General features: G+C 41.5%; 1 non-coding gene across 1 annotated transcript; it reads right to left on the bottom strand.

Moving 5' to 3' along the window:
* Positions 1-11033: 11033 nt before the first annotated feature.
* Positions 11034-11167, bottom strand: LOC130044579 (small nucleolar RNA SNORA42/SNORA80 family). The gene has a single exon (XR_008795433.1). It is a non-coding gene; the product is annotated as a small nucleolar RNA SNORA42/SNORA80 family (small nucleolar RNA).
* Between the last annotated feature and the right edge of the window lie 1925 nt (positions 11168-13092).

Raw genomic sequence — 13092 nt, 5'->3', positions numbered from 1 at the left:
AAGGTCGCCCAAAGAACTCCACATCGGAACACATGGCCTAGAATGGAACAAACAGGGTGAGAGACTGTCTGAGTTCATCATGTTGACCAAGACCATCTATGATAACTTGCAGTTTCAGAAGGCCGAATCTAAATGTTGACATGAGAGTCTCCTAGTGGACAGTTCCACAACAAAATTGACCACATCATATTCAATTGATGGTTTTGCCTGACCAATGTTGCTGTTGTCCCAAAATTCCAAACAGGATCAGACCACCATCTCCTTCATGCAAAATTCTACTTCACAGAGTGGGGAGAAAAGACTGCAAAATTTAAGAAAAGAACTCCCGGAATGACCACCAACTGGTAGCTCTTTGACACTATTGTGGTAATATGAGAAGATGCCATCATTAACATCGAAGAGGAATATGATCAACTGATTCAGCACTTCTATTATTGTGTGAGGAATGCCAAGAAAAACAAAGCCACAAAAAGACGCCTCTCTTTGGAAACTATTGAGCTCATTCACCAATGTGGTTTGGCGCAAGCCTCAGGCAATCACAAGCTAATGTCTGAGCTCACAAAGAAGTGCAGAGAAGCAATAAAGGAGACCTCTAAAAAAGAGCAGCAGTGTTGGCTGATGTGGAAGAAGACAAGAAAAGTATTCGCAATGTCCACCTGTCCTTTACCAACTATAAGACCAAGATGACTGCTTTCCAATGTCCTGATGGATCTATCATATCTTCCAGAAGGGCAATGAAGAAGGTTATCCATGACTTCTACTCGGATCTCTTTGATAGCCACTTCCACCTGCCCACATACCAAATTCTGTAGGATGGATATGTCATTCCCAAAGTTCTCCCTTTTGGAATCCAACACGTCAATTCATCGGTAAAGAAGTGTACAGCACCCAGTCCAGACAAGGTCAGGAAGAATCTGCTACCAATACTCGTCAATACACTGGCTCGGCTCTTCACACACTACCTGCCTGAATGCAAGTTTCATTCCCAATGGAAAACCAGCAGGACTGTTCTGTTGTACAAGAAGGGAGATTTCCATGACCTAGGCAACTATCACCCGATCTGCCTGTTGTCCATCGTCTACAAGTTGTCACTTGAGTCATCCTGAATAGAATAGGCAGAAAACTAGATGAAGGACAACCATGTGAGCAAGCCGGGTTCCGAAAAGGGTTCAGCATGATCAACCATATCTACACGGTGACCAAGCTCATTAAGATTTCAAAAGAGTTCAAGATGCCTCTCTGTCTAACGTTCATTGATTTAAAGAAGGCCTTCAATTCTGTTGAGACTAAAGCAGACATTGAAGCCCTGGCAAAACAGGGTGGTCAAACTCAGTACATCAGGATCCTCCAACAGCTGTATTACACGTTCACTACCAGGATCTCACCATTCTACAAGGAAGTGATCATTGTCGTAAAGAGAGGGGTTCAGCAGGGAGATAGCATTTCACTGAAACTCTTCAGTGCCACACTCGAGAACATCATATGATAACTGGAATGGGAAGGAATGGGAGTGAAGATAGATGGCAACCATACCACCTCCGATTTGCTGATGACATCATTCTAACCTGTCACTGTCACTGTCCTCCCATTGTTCATTGATTTGCTCGAGCAGGCCCAGTAATGTCTCCATTGTGACACTTGTTACTGTGTTTTGGCATATAGAATACGTCAAGGGTAGCTTGCCAGGCTTTGCCGTGCAGGCGAAATACTCTTGGTAGCTTGCCGGGCTAATAACACCAAACATTAGCCAAGCAGCACAAACACTGGCCAACTTCGACCTGAGTGTGAAAAGGTAGGATTGCAGCTGAATCTCACCAAGATAATGTTCATGAGAAACGGATTAATCCCTGATGTTTCATTTGCTCTCAATGGAATGAACATCTCCGAACATAGCAGTTATGTGTACCTAGGTCAAGAACTCAACATGAACGACTTCGCACCCGAGCTGCACAGGAGGAGGAGAGCAGCATGGAACCCCTTCAAGAGTGTTGAAGAAGTTGTTAGGAGGACGAAGAACCTCCGGCTCTGGGCACATCTTTTCGACTCCACCGTTCTTCCCAAATTAACATACACCTCAGAGACCTGTGCCTTATGAAAACAGGACAAGAATGCTATTTGGGATTCCCAAAGAGGAATTGAAAAAACTATGCTTGAAATACTACGTTTCACCCAAGAGAGAAAAGGAATCTGGAGTTCCGACCTTCATTGACGATTGAGAATCAGGATGCCGTCTCGTTTTTCAAGGCATCAAAAATCAGATGGACCAGACACATAATGCGATTCAGAGATGACCGCTGAACTAGAGCTGTTACTGACTAGATTCTACGGGACATCAAAAGAATGCCTGGCATTCCACTAACAAGATAGTCAGACTTCTTTGTCAAGACCCTGAACAAATGGTTTGAGGCTCTGCATGTTCCTGGAGCGAGTAGATGCCATTGGGCTACACTAGCAATCGACAGGGATGAATGGAGATGATACTGGCGCCCACTTGAGTAATGGATGAGCAACGGGATGACAAGTGATACAAGTGATTATTTTATCATTGTATTAGCCATTTAGCGGTAATAAACAATGTATAATAAAATATTTTGAGCATACTCTGGGGAAAGGCTTGAGAGGTGGTTGGGAAAACAGAAACAATGGTGGAGGGAAGATCACATTGGTGGTGTAATTGGTGTTGGAATACTGAACGTCTGTAGCAAATCATCATGAACAACTTTGTAAGCCATGGTGTTTAAATAAAGGAAAGAAAAGAGGAAGGCATACAGACGGACAAGAGATATATGAAGAAAAAGCTCTGCAAATCAAAACAACAATGAGATATTAACTTACATCAGTGAGACTGGCACGCATCCCAAATAAAAACAACCAGTGCTGGCATGGATGTGGGGAGAAAAGGATTCTCATTCAGTGCTAATGGGAATGTCAACTAGTTCAAACGTTTTGGAAAACAATATAAATACTTTTCAAAAAACTAGTAACTGAGCTTCCATATCACATGATCACTTGACTTCCTGTTAATCATCGATTTGCTCAAGCGGGCGCCAGTAACGTCTTCATTTGTCCCTGTTGCGTGCTAGTGTAGCCCAATGGCGTCTGTTCGCTCTAGGAACATGAAGAGCTTCAAACCTATCATTCATGATCTTGATGAAGAAGTCTGACCATCTGGTAGGTGGGTGGCCATGCGGTCTTTTGACATCCTGTGGAATCCAGTCGGTAACAGCTCTAGTGCAGCGGTCGTCTTTAAATCTCATTACGTGACCAGCCCATCTGATTTTTGACATCTTGACAAATGAGACAGTGTCCCTGATTCTTGATCGTCGATGGAGGTTGGAACTCCGGATTCTTTCTCTCATTTGAGTGAAACGTGATATTCCAAGCATAGCTCTTTCAATTCCTCTTTGGGAGACCCGAATAGTGTTCTCATCCTTTTTGCGTAGGGCCCAGGTCTCTGAGGCGTATGTTAATGCAGGAAGAACAGTGGAATCAAAGAGATGTGCCCGGAGCAGGAGGTTCTTCGTCCTCTTAGCTATTTCTTCGATGCTCTTGAAGGCATTCCATGCCGCTCTCTTCCTCCTGCACAGCTCAGGTTCCAGGTCATTTGTCATGTTGACTTCTCGACTTAGGTACACATAGCTGTTGCATTCAGAGATGGTCGTTCCGTTGAGAGCGAATGGGGCATCAGGAATGATGCTGTTTCTCATAAACATTGTCTTCTTAAGATTCAGCTGTAGTCCGACCTTTCCACACTCACGGTCAAAGTTGGCCAGCATTTGTTCCGCTTGGCTAATGTTTGGTGTTATTAAAACAATGCCATCAGCAAAGCAGAGGTAGCGTAGTTGCTGACTATCTATCTTCACTCCCATTCCTTCCCATTCCAGTCGTCGCATGATGTTCTCAAGGGTGGCACTGAAGAGTTTCGGTGAAATGGTATCACCCTGCCGCACCCCTCTCTTGACATCAACGATCACTTCTTTGTAGAATGGTGAGATCCTAGTAGTGAATCCGCAATACAGCTCACAGAGGACCTTGATGTATTGAGCTTGAATGCCCTGATTGGCTAGGGCTTCAATGACCGCTTCCGTCTCAACAGAATCAAAGGCCTTCTTTAAATCAATGAACGTTAAACAGAGCGGCATCTTGAACTCCCGAGAAACCTCTATGAGCTTGGTTATCGTGTGGATACGGTCGATGGTGCTGAATCCTTTGCGGAACATGGTTTGCTCGCATGGTTGTCCTTCATCTAGTGTTCTGCCAATCCTATTTAGGATGACTTGAGTGAACAAATTGTAGATGACAGACAATAGGCAGATCGGGCAATAGTTGCCAATGTCATGAATGTCTCCCTTCATATGCCACATATTCCATATGGCATATTCCATATGCCACAGCCATTTCATCTCTTGGAATATACCCTGAGGGCCCAAAAAACTCTATTCAGAAAAGACATTTGCACCCCTATGTCCATTGCAGCACTATTCACAAAAATTAATATCTGGAAACAACCCAAGTGTCAAAAACCAGATAACTAGATAGGTTAAAAAATTGTGGCACATATATGCAATGGAATACTACTTAGCTTTAAGAAAGAATGAAATCATGATTTGCTGCTATGTGGATGGGTCTGGAGAGTATCATGCTGAGTGAAGTTAGGAAGAGAGGAGCGAACACAGAGTGGTCTCTTTCAGATATGTTAGATAAAGAATCATAGTAGAGAAATAACAAATGCCCACAGAAACTGAGAACTGGTATTTAGTTGAAGGCCTACCACAGGGAGGGGTGAGAGGGAGGAATGGCAGTACAGTGGTGGAGGGTGTGGTGATGGTGGTGAAATGTTTCATGTATGAAAACCTAATTATAGTTTTTTAAACCATGGTACCTCAAATATAATAAATAGAAATTTTTAAAAGAAATTTTACAATAGTGTAAATGTTGAAAGGAGATGAGATGTGGCAGAGATTAGTAGAGGTGAATGAGCACTTTAAATAATGGCCTAACACAATACGTCATCCTCCTATCGTTGCCTTTGGTGCAGTCAGGGGAAAAAAACCTCTTAACTACCTTTCCTGCTCCACAGGCAGCTTTTAAGCCACTCTCTCTACTTAGGCTGATCCTTTGCGTCAGCCCAATAGATGAGACTGTGTCCATCAGAGTAAAAAACAGAGTGAAAAAATAGGATTCCTGCTGGTCCTGGGTCAAAGCTTCCTGTCCTCTCATTTGCTTTAAGTTCCTACTATATCTGGTGTACCTATGATAGATGCAGACCCAGAAAATGCCTGCAGCTGATATGGGGACTCTCAGGTGATTTGCTCCTCTACTTTCTGGGTCATATGCAAATAGTTTAGAGTTAACTGAGGTTTTACCTATAATTAAAAAGTTTTGTATCAAAGCTGAGGATTTTTTCTCAATGAAAATGGATGGGACTTAAAATGTACCTATAAGTTGCTAAAGAGCTGGCCTAAAAGAGTATGTTTGGGCTGCTATTTGGATATAAAGGAAATGTGTCAAAGGTTCTTCTGGAAGACAAGAACCAGCTGATTTTTTTTGCATATCTTCACCTAACTCATCTTCACTTTTGCTATATGTATAAAGAGAACCTGACTTTTGCTTACCTTCCTTATAGAGAAGATTTGAAGCTGTGAATACAGACCCCACATGATTTCCCCATACTTAACTTCTGCACCAACCTGCCCTAAACGGTATGATGTCTGATTAGCAAAGACCTTAGTAACTATCATCAAATACATTGGATGATTGGTGGATGGAGCCCAAGCATACTTTAAAATGTTTCAATGGGAGGATCAGGAAAAAAATGTTTCATATGGCTTTCTGATGTTAAAAAAAACTGAATCAAAGAGATTTAAGAGTGACTAGAAGTATCTTCAGAGATATCTTATATAAGCATAAGCCAGGAGAGGTTGGAGTAAAATCATCTCCCTTATTCATGTTGTTTTTTCTATATGAACAGAATTCAGTGAGACAAAAAAGTGAAAGGCTACCAAAACAGAGTAGGGGTTTTGGTTTCTCTCCTTATCCTGAAGTTAAAAATGAAAGAGATTATAAAACATTGTATTTCAAATGATATTATAAGATGTGTGGGACTTCTGTACTAAAATGCTTTCTTTCTCTCACCGTATCTGTTTGTTTTATTTTCCATTCCACCAACTCCCCCGCCCCCACGCCTCTCACTGATATGGGTCTAGCATCTCTCTAGGATACATATTTTAGAGTGTAAGACTCCCTGCAAATATCAAGCATCCTGATAATAACCTTTTAGACCATGATCTCTTGCTCATTAGTCCTACCTTTTTCTGCAAAGCAGAAAAGGATAAAGCACAGGGGAAAAAAGGAGGTCACCAGAAAGAAAGCCAGAATGGAATTTGAGACAAAAATATAAGATGTTTATTCCAAGCCTAATGAGGCAAACCACACTTGGGGGAAATGGCAATTACAACTTGACGGGAACAGATTGGAGAAGCCATCGCTATTGCTGCACACCCACAGTGTTTCTTCCTGAGCCCACTTTCCCCAGGAGCCAATAGCCACTGGAGACCAGCCCCGGGCTGCCAGTCGGCAGCCTTGGAGAAAGAGGAAGAAAAGTCATTCCCAGGGGCCCAGACCTTTCCCAGAGCTTCTGCAGGCTCTGCCTCTTCCATCATCGTTGCCTCTTCCTTCCCTATAGGAAGACAGGGAGCATGAATGAGAAATAAGCCTTTCTGCAACATGACACTAAGATTAAAGGATACTGTTACTAAAAGCATAATTGAGTTAGTCCTCTGAAGAATCCTGGTTGGAGTGTCAAGAGGCAGCTGGGTATACTTACCTTAAGAGGGAGGTCTAGCCTAGAAACATAAGTTGAGAGTCACTGGTGCATAGGTAGCCGTAAGATACAGTAAAGGGAAGAGACTAGAAAGGGTTGCAAGAATGGAGTCCTGGGGTATCCAGTATTCAGAGGTGGTGGAAGGAGGAAGCAGAAATGGGAGCTTAGAAGGACTGGAGTGTGTGAGAAAACAAAACCAGCCAAGTGTGGTGACCTGAGCACCAAGGGAAGAAATAGAATACCAAAGAGAAATGGTGATTAATGGGCCAATGACTATGTCAACTAACCAAGACGAGTATTCAGCAATGACCAACAAATTTGGCAAAATGGGAGTCACTGACTGTCCCACCAAAGGCAATTTTGTTGGTTAACATGGGGGAAAGCCAGGTTGGGTTGAGTTTGATTTAAAAAAAAATGGAAAGAAATGGATACACTCAACAAACACAGCTCTGTGAGAGGACATGATGAGGAGATGAAAAGGAAAATTTGGTCACAGCTGTTGGTAAATAGGGTCCAGGTACCACATTTGAGGTTAAAAATATATTGTTTGTATGTTATAGGAATATATCTGATAGGGAAAATACATCTAAAACAATCTAAAAGAGAAGAAAAGAATTTCTAAAAAATCTTCTGCAAATTACCTATGCACCAGTGACTCTCAACTTGTGTTTCTCGGCTAGGCCTCCCTTGAAGAAGCAAGAACTGCTGAGATTCAACACACAAATGGAGGGATTGAAAGACATGAATAGGTGAGAAGAAAGAACATTTAACCAGAGTCTTTCATTCTAAGTTTAGTGAACTATCAATGATACCTTGATTCAATCCATGGCTTTTCAGCCTTTTCCAGTTTACTCCAATAGTAGTGCTCCAAGAACTGCAGATTTACACCTATCATTTTTTCCCCTTCAATCTCAAATGTGATTCAAGCCTCTTCTGGCCTATTCAAGCTGCTTAGAAATAAGGTAATAGGATTAGACCTAAGATTCATCAATTTCTTAGTAGTTCTTCTAATTTGGAAGATAGGAAAGAGTGCTAAAGGATGATAATAGAAATTACCTCCCACATAGGTCTGTGGGTGTGAGGGAGGGGTACTATTCAAGCTGATTCCATCTTAAGATATGGATTCCAAGTAATTGTTTGCAGAGCCGTATTTGGTTTCTTCTGGGTCTTTGGGTGACTGAGGAATGCCCCCAAGAAGCTGCCGTATCCCCCTTGCCCCTGGCAATAGAACCACACCCAAGCTCTTCTCCAGGTTAGGAATGCCATGGCTTGGTTCATCTTTCCCCAGGGTATTTCAGGACTCTATCTCTTCTGCCATTTTATTCTCTACTTGGACTTTTTCCCACAACTTCAGAGCTACAAATCCCTGAACTTAACTTTCTATGATTTATTTGTGTTCATAGTTGCCATCTGATTGTAGTTTGCATATTCATTTTTAATATTGTCTAACTCCCCAACTAAATTGTAAAAATATGAATAGGGATATTTGTAAGATTCACTCTGAAATCCCTGTACCCATGAGTGCCTGCCACCTGGTTGATGCTCAATTAGTATTTGTTGAAAATGAATAAATAAATTAAGTAGGAACTTTTTCCTGAACACACTGTGGCAGATTACTACAGAAATGGTCCCAATGAAATCTGTATTCCTGTGTTTTCAACCTTCCACTAGTCCCTCCCACATTGAATCTAGACTTGACTAGCTCTAACATAAGTTTGTGCTGAGGGGGTTGTCTTTTTTTTTTTTTTTTTTTTTTTGCTGCTTTTCAAACAGGAGTTCTGAGATTTGACGAAATACAATTTCTTTTGGTGTGTCCCCAATCCCATAAGTCATTGTGGCAGCTGTTGAAAATTTTTTCCAGAATCCATACCCATTCCCCAAGACGACCTTTGAAAATAGCTGAGTTGCTTCAGCACTCCTGTCTGTGTGCACACAGGAATGAGAGGGAGATTTCTCCTGAACTCTTGACCTATCCAGGGAAATTATGTCTTTTCCAAGGAAGAGTGAAATATTCAGTGGCCAGACATGGAGTTGAGGGATGGAATTTGTAGCTTCAGCATCATCAGACCTTGATAACCACTTTGCTCTAAGAGTTTTTCTGTTCCTCAATGGCCTCTGTGGCTCTGAAGCACTACAAGCTTCATGTGTGCTTACACACACACACACAACACCTGGTGGCTTTTCACACACACACACACACACACACACACACACACACACACACACGACATCTGGTGGGGTTTATTGAGAATGCCTTCCATTTGTCCATCAGTTCCCTATATCCATGTTACTCCCTTTCTCCAAACAAAAATGTTCACCAGGGAAATCATACTCTAGCATCCTGACCGCACGGAATTAAAAACCTGGCCTGCCATGTTAGCAAGGGTGAGTGGCCAGGACCTCAGATGCCTGCAATCCCAGCTCCACCAGCCCCGGGGAAGGTGTAATTAAGGTGCACAAGAGCAGATGTGGCCTCATTTTACACAGGCCACTGATCCTGGAACCTTTGAAGCCAAGCATCCGGGGCCCTTTAGTGGTGTCCTTTACTTTCTGAGACTAGTTCACTGCCAAAGTGAGCACAACATGTGTGGGAAATGCCTAGACGGAGTGGATGTCCACAGCTAGGAAGCATTAGTGCCCTTCCAAGCTCTACCTAGGTACCATCAACCTAAGAGCTCCCAGCTGTGTGAAGTGACTAACCTTGGTCCAAGAACTCAAGTTTTATTCTTCCCCCAGGAACACCCAGGATGAATGATGAGATGGCACTATCTAGAAGCAATTAGACGCATTATGGTTAGTTGGCAAACTACTTCATGATTTAGGAACTAGAAATTTTATACAAAACTCAATGTTTAATGTCTTGAGTTTGAACCACCATCCTACAATCTGCCTGCTCTTCATAAGGCGTCTGGAGTTGAGACATCACTGTGCCCAAGGTTACACATTCCCTGATACTCCCAATTCACATCATGGCCCACCACCTAATGTTACCTCTTTGCCTCTCCAGTCCTGAAGGCATTTTACTTGAGGCCCTGCAGTAGATTCAAGTAGATGCAACCCAGATGACCTCACAGAGAATTTGGCCATGGGGAGCCTCAACCTATCACTTCTTCAGAGTCTGCCTTGTTGCAGTGTCATTTCACCCAAGTCACAGTCTGCCGAGAGCAGCTCGTTTTTGGTGTTAGGTGAGATGGGGACATGAGGGCCCTGCCATAGACACATGAGAGGCAGTGTGCGTCTCCTGAGTGGGGTTGGCCAGTAGATTCTTTTGACTTAACTCTGGGTTTAATTTTGCTTTCTCCTCTTTCATTTCACAGGAATTATCTACTAATATGTTGTACCCAAAACTTTCTTTAAGCTTCTGGAACATACAACCTGCAACAAGGAGCTAAACTGAGACTAAGACAAGGACAGATTTTTATCAAGACTATCGATAAATAGAAATGGGAGGAGCCATGGTCTCCTGACTCTGAGAGCATGTGTTCCGGTCATGATGGGGACATTTCTTAGATGCACCTCTTCTCTACTCCTGCAATGGGAAATCTGTTGCAACTGGTACAGAAAAGGTTCCTGCAACTGAGAAAAAGTTTGATTGTTTTTCCTCAAAAGTGGGGTCAAAGACAAGAATTTGTGTTACAGTGGTTAATTTAGGATGCAAGTGTGAAAGAAATTACCACAAAGGAGGAAAGGCCATTAGATTGATCTACTGTTGTAACTGCTGCCACAGGCAACAGTGGATGGATCCTCCAGGATCACCAAGAAGTGTCCAGAGCACCTACCAATACTGTTCATCTAAAGGATACTCCTGCCCAGAGACTGGGAATTATCCCCAACCAGAAGCCCCCATGTCTGAGTTCTGTTTTAAACATGAGCCATGTTGATTTCTGCATTGTCGAAGACTGTAGAGACAAAAATGAAAAGTCATTTCATGACTATGGAAGCTGGCAGTAAGCCATTATAATAATGCATAAGTCACAATAGTAAAAGGACTTGTAAACTACAGATGTACTGTGCAAATAAAGGGAATTCTTAACTCTGGTGGTGGGAAGAAGTGAGAAAGAAAACTGCAGGTTTGCTCTGAGGAAAATTATGAAGGGTGAATAGGAGTACAGAAACGCAGAAAAGAAGACCCAATCTGGAGGCAAGACTCTTAGGGGTGTTCAGAGAGCTGCATACATTTTAGCACTTTATTTATTTATTTATTTATTTGCACTGTGCAACCCGCTTCAGTACCTGCAGTCCACCGTCAGGGGTCAGGCAATGGTTCAGGGTCACAGCTTGCTCTGGCATGGGACACACTGAGAGGCATAGTTGGAGAGACCTGCCATAAATCCAAACCCATTTTAGTACTTTAAGTATAGGAAGTTTAGGATGAGAAGGATCAATGGCACAATTGGTGAGAAAAGTAGGCTAGATCTGAGATACTCAAATATCATTCCAAGTCATCTGAATTTTTGCCCTTAGGATTTTTTGTTTGGTTTTTTAAAAAAATATCATGTGGTCACTGTGTTGTACAATTCTACTAATTTCACACATACATTCATATAGCCAACAAATCAGGATACAAAACAGTTCTAAAGCCTCAAAATTTTCTCTTTATAACTACAGCTTCCCCTTCTAATCCCTGGCAGTTACTGAGCTCTTCTCTAGCATTATATTTTTGTCTTCTCATAAACTTCATGTATATTGAATCATACTGTATATTACCTTTGATATTTGCTTCTTTCATTTTACATAATTTGCCCAAGTAGTATAATTGGGTGATCTTTTCTTTTATCCAATAGTTTATCTTTTTTTTAAAAAAAACTACTAAGTAATCTTCCATTATATGCCCACTCACCTGTTGATAATCACTTGGACTTGAGGAAATTATGAATAGAGCTGCTATAGACATTTATGAACTTATTCTGTGTTAACATAAATTTTAATTTTCTAGTAAAAGTATCTAGAATTGACATCATTGTCATCTGTTAAATGTACATTTAATTTTTGAATAGACATCCAAAACATTTTCCAGAATGGTGGGTGTGCCTTTTGTTTTCACATGAATAATGTAAGAGAATTCCTGTTACTCTGTATCTTAGCAGCATTTAAATGCATTTTTTTGTCAGTCATTCTAATAAATATGTCATGATTTGCCCAAAAGACTTTAAGCAAAGGAGTTACATGATAAAACCTGTGGTTGAAATTAACGGAAAGAGAATTGTTTAAGAGAATAATGCCATAGATAGATAAAAAAAAAAAAACACTGATGGTTTGGATAGGGTGAAGGAAATAAAATTAAAGAACATTGCAGAGATGTTCAGAAAAGAACCAACAGGATTTAGGATTGAGGAATGGAATCTAGGTAATGCATCCAGACCCCTGAGAGTAAGTTAAAATTCCACTATAAAGGGTAAGGGTGGGAGATGGTTGCCACCTGTGAACCCTTGTGCAAATGATTGCACTAAATAGTTTGACTCCACTTACTTGGGGGAAATTTACATCTTGCTCTGCTGGGGCAGACATATCTATCTACCAGTCTCTGCTGGAAGAATTATAAACCTGCCAATAGTCAGCATTTAGGAATGACCTTTGCTTGCTATAAAAATGAATGAATGTGTCCTGCTCGTGAATTAGATGAAAAAAAAAGGGCAGGGGAGATGAAGTTGAGAATAAAGAAGAAAATCTCACCAAATACCAAATATCATAATGCTACCTCCTTCTCAAAGGCAAATAAACATTATTTTTTCCTCTGAATTAGTGATGGAAGTTTGGGGGATTGTTTACCTTTGGTTATAGTCGCTTTTAAGACCTTAAGGGAAGTAACCAAATTTGAAGTTTCAGTTAAAACAAAATGGGAATACCAAGAAAGGGAAATGCCAATTGTAAGTTCCCACTGTGACAGATTTTTGATGTAACATACTTGCATTTAGTGTGGTGTTGGATAGGCGTGGTGTCAACATTAGCCTCCTCGTGAAAAAGGGATAACCACACATCTTGAAGGTCAAGATGTCAGGTTCCAGGTCCAAGATCCCAGTTTCCTGAGTTTGTACAGTGCTGGTATCCACCATGGGAAAATATGGTTGAAAAGTCCTTAGATAGTTCCCTTCTTCTCATCCTTCTCTAAGAGCTCCAAATACTATACTTTATGGGAGAATTTTCAAACCTTCTTCATGTCTTTGCATTTATGTTAAAGGTAAAGGTAAAGGCCCTCCCGTTGATCGTCGATTTGCTCGAGCGGGCCCAGTAACGTCTCCATTGGAGACTTTGTTGTTACTGTGTCTGGC

This window comes from Sorex fumeus, unplaced genomic scaffold, assembly GCF_029834395.1.
Source record: "Sorex fumeus unplaced genomic scaffold, SorFum_2.1 ptg000122l, whole genome shotgun sequence".
Taxonomy (NCBI): Eukaryota; Metazoa; Chordata; class Mammalia; order Eulipotyphla; family Soricidae; genus Sorex; species Sorex fumeus.
Note: the sequence above shows the minus strand (reverse complement) of the source record. Positions and strands in the feature narration are given on the sequence as shown.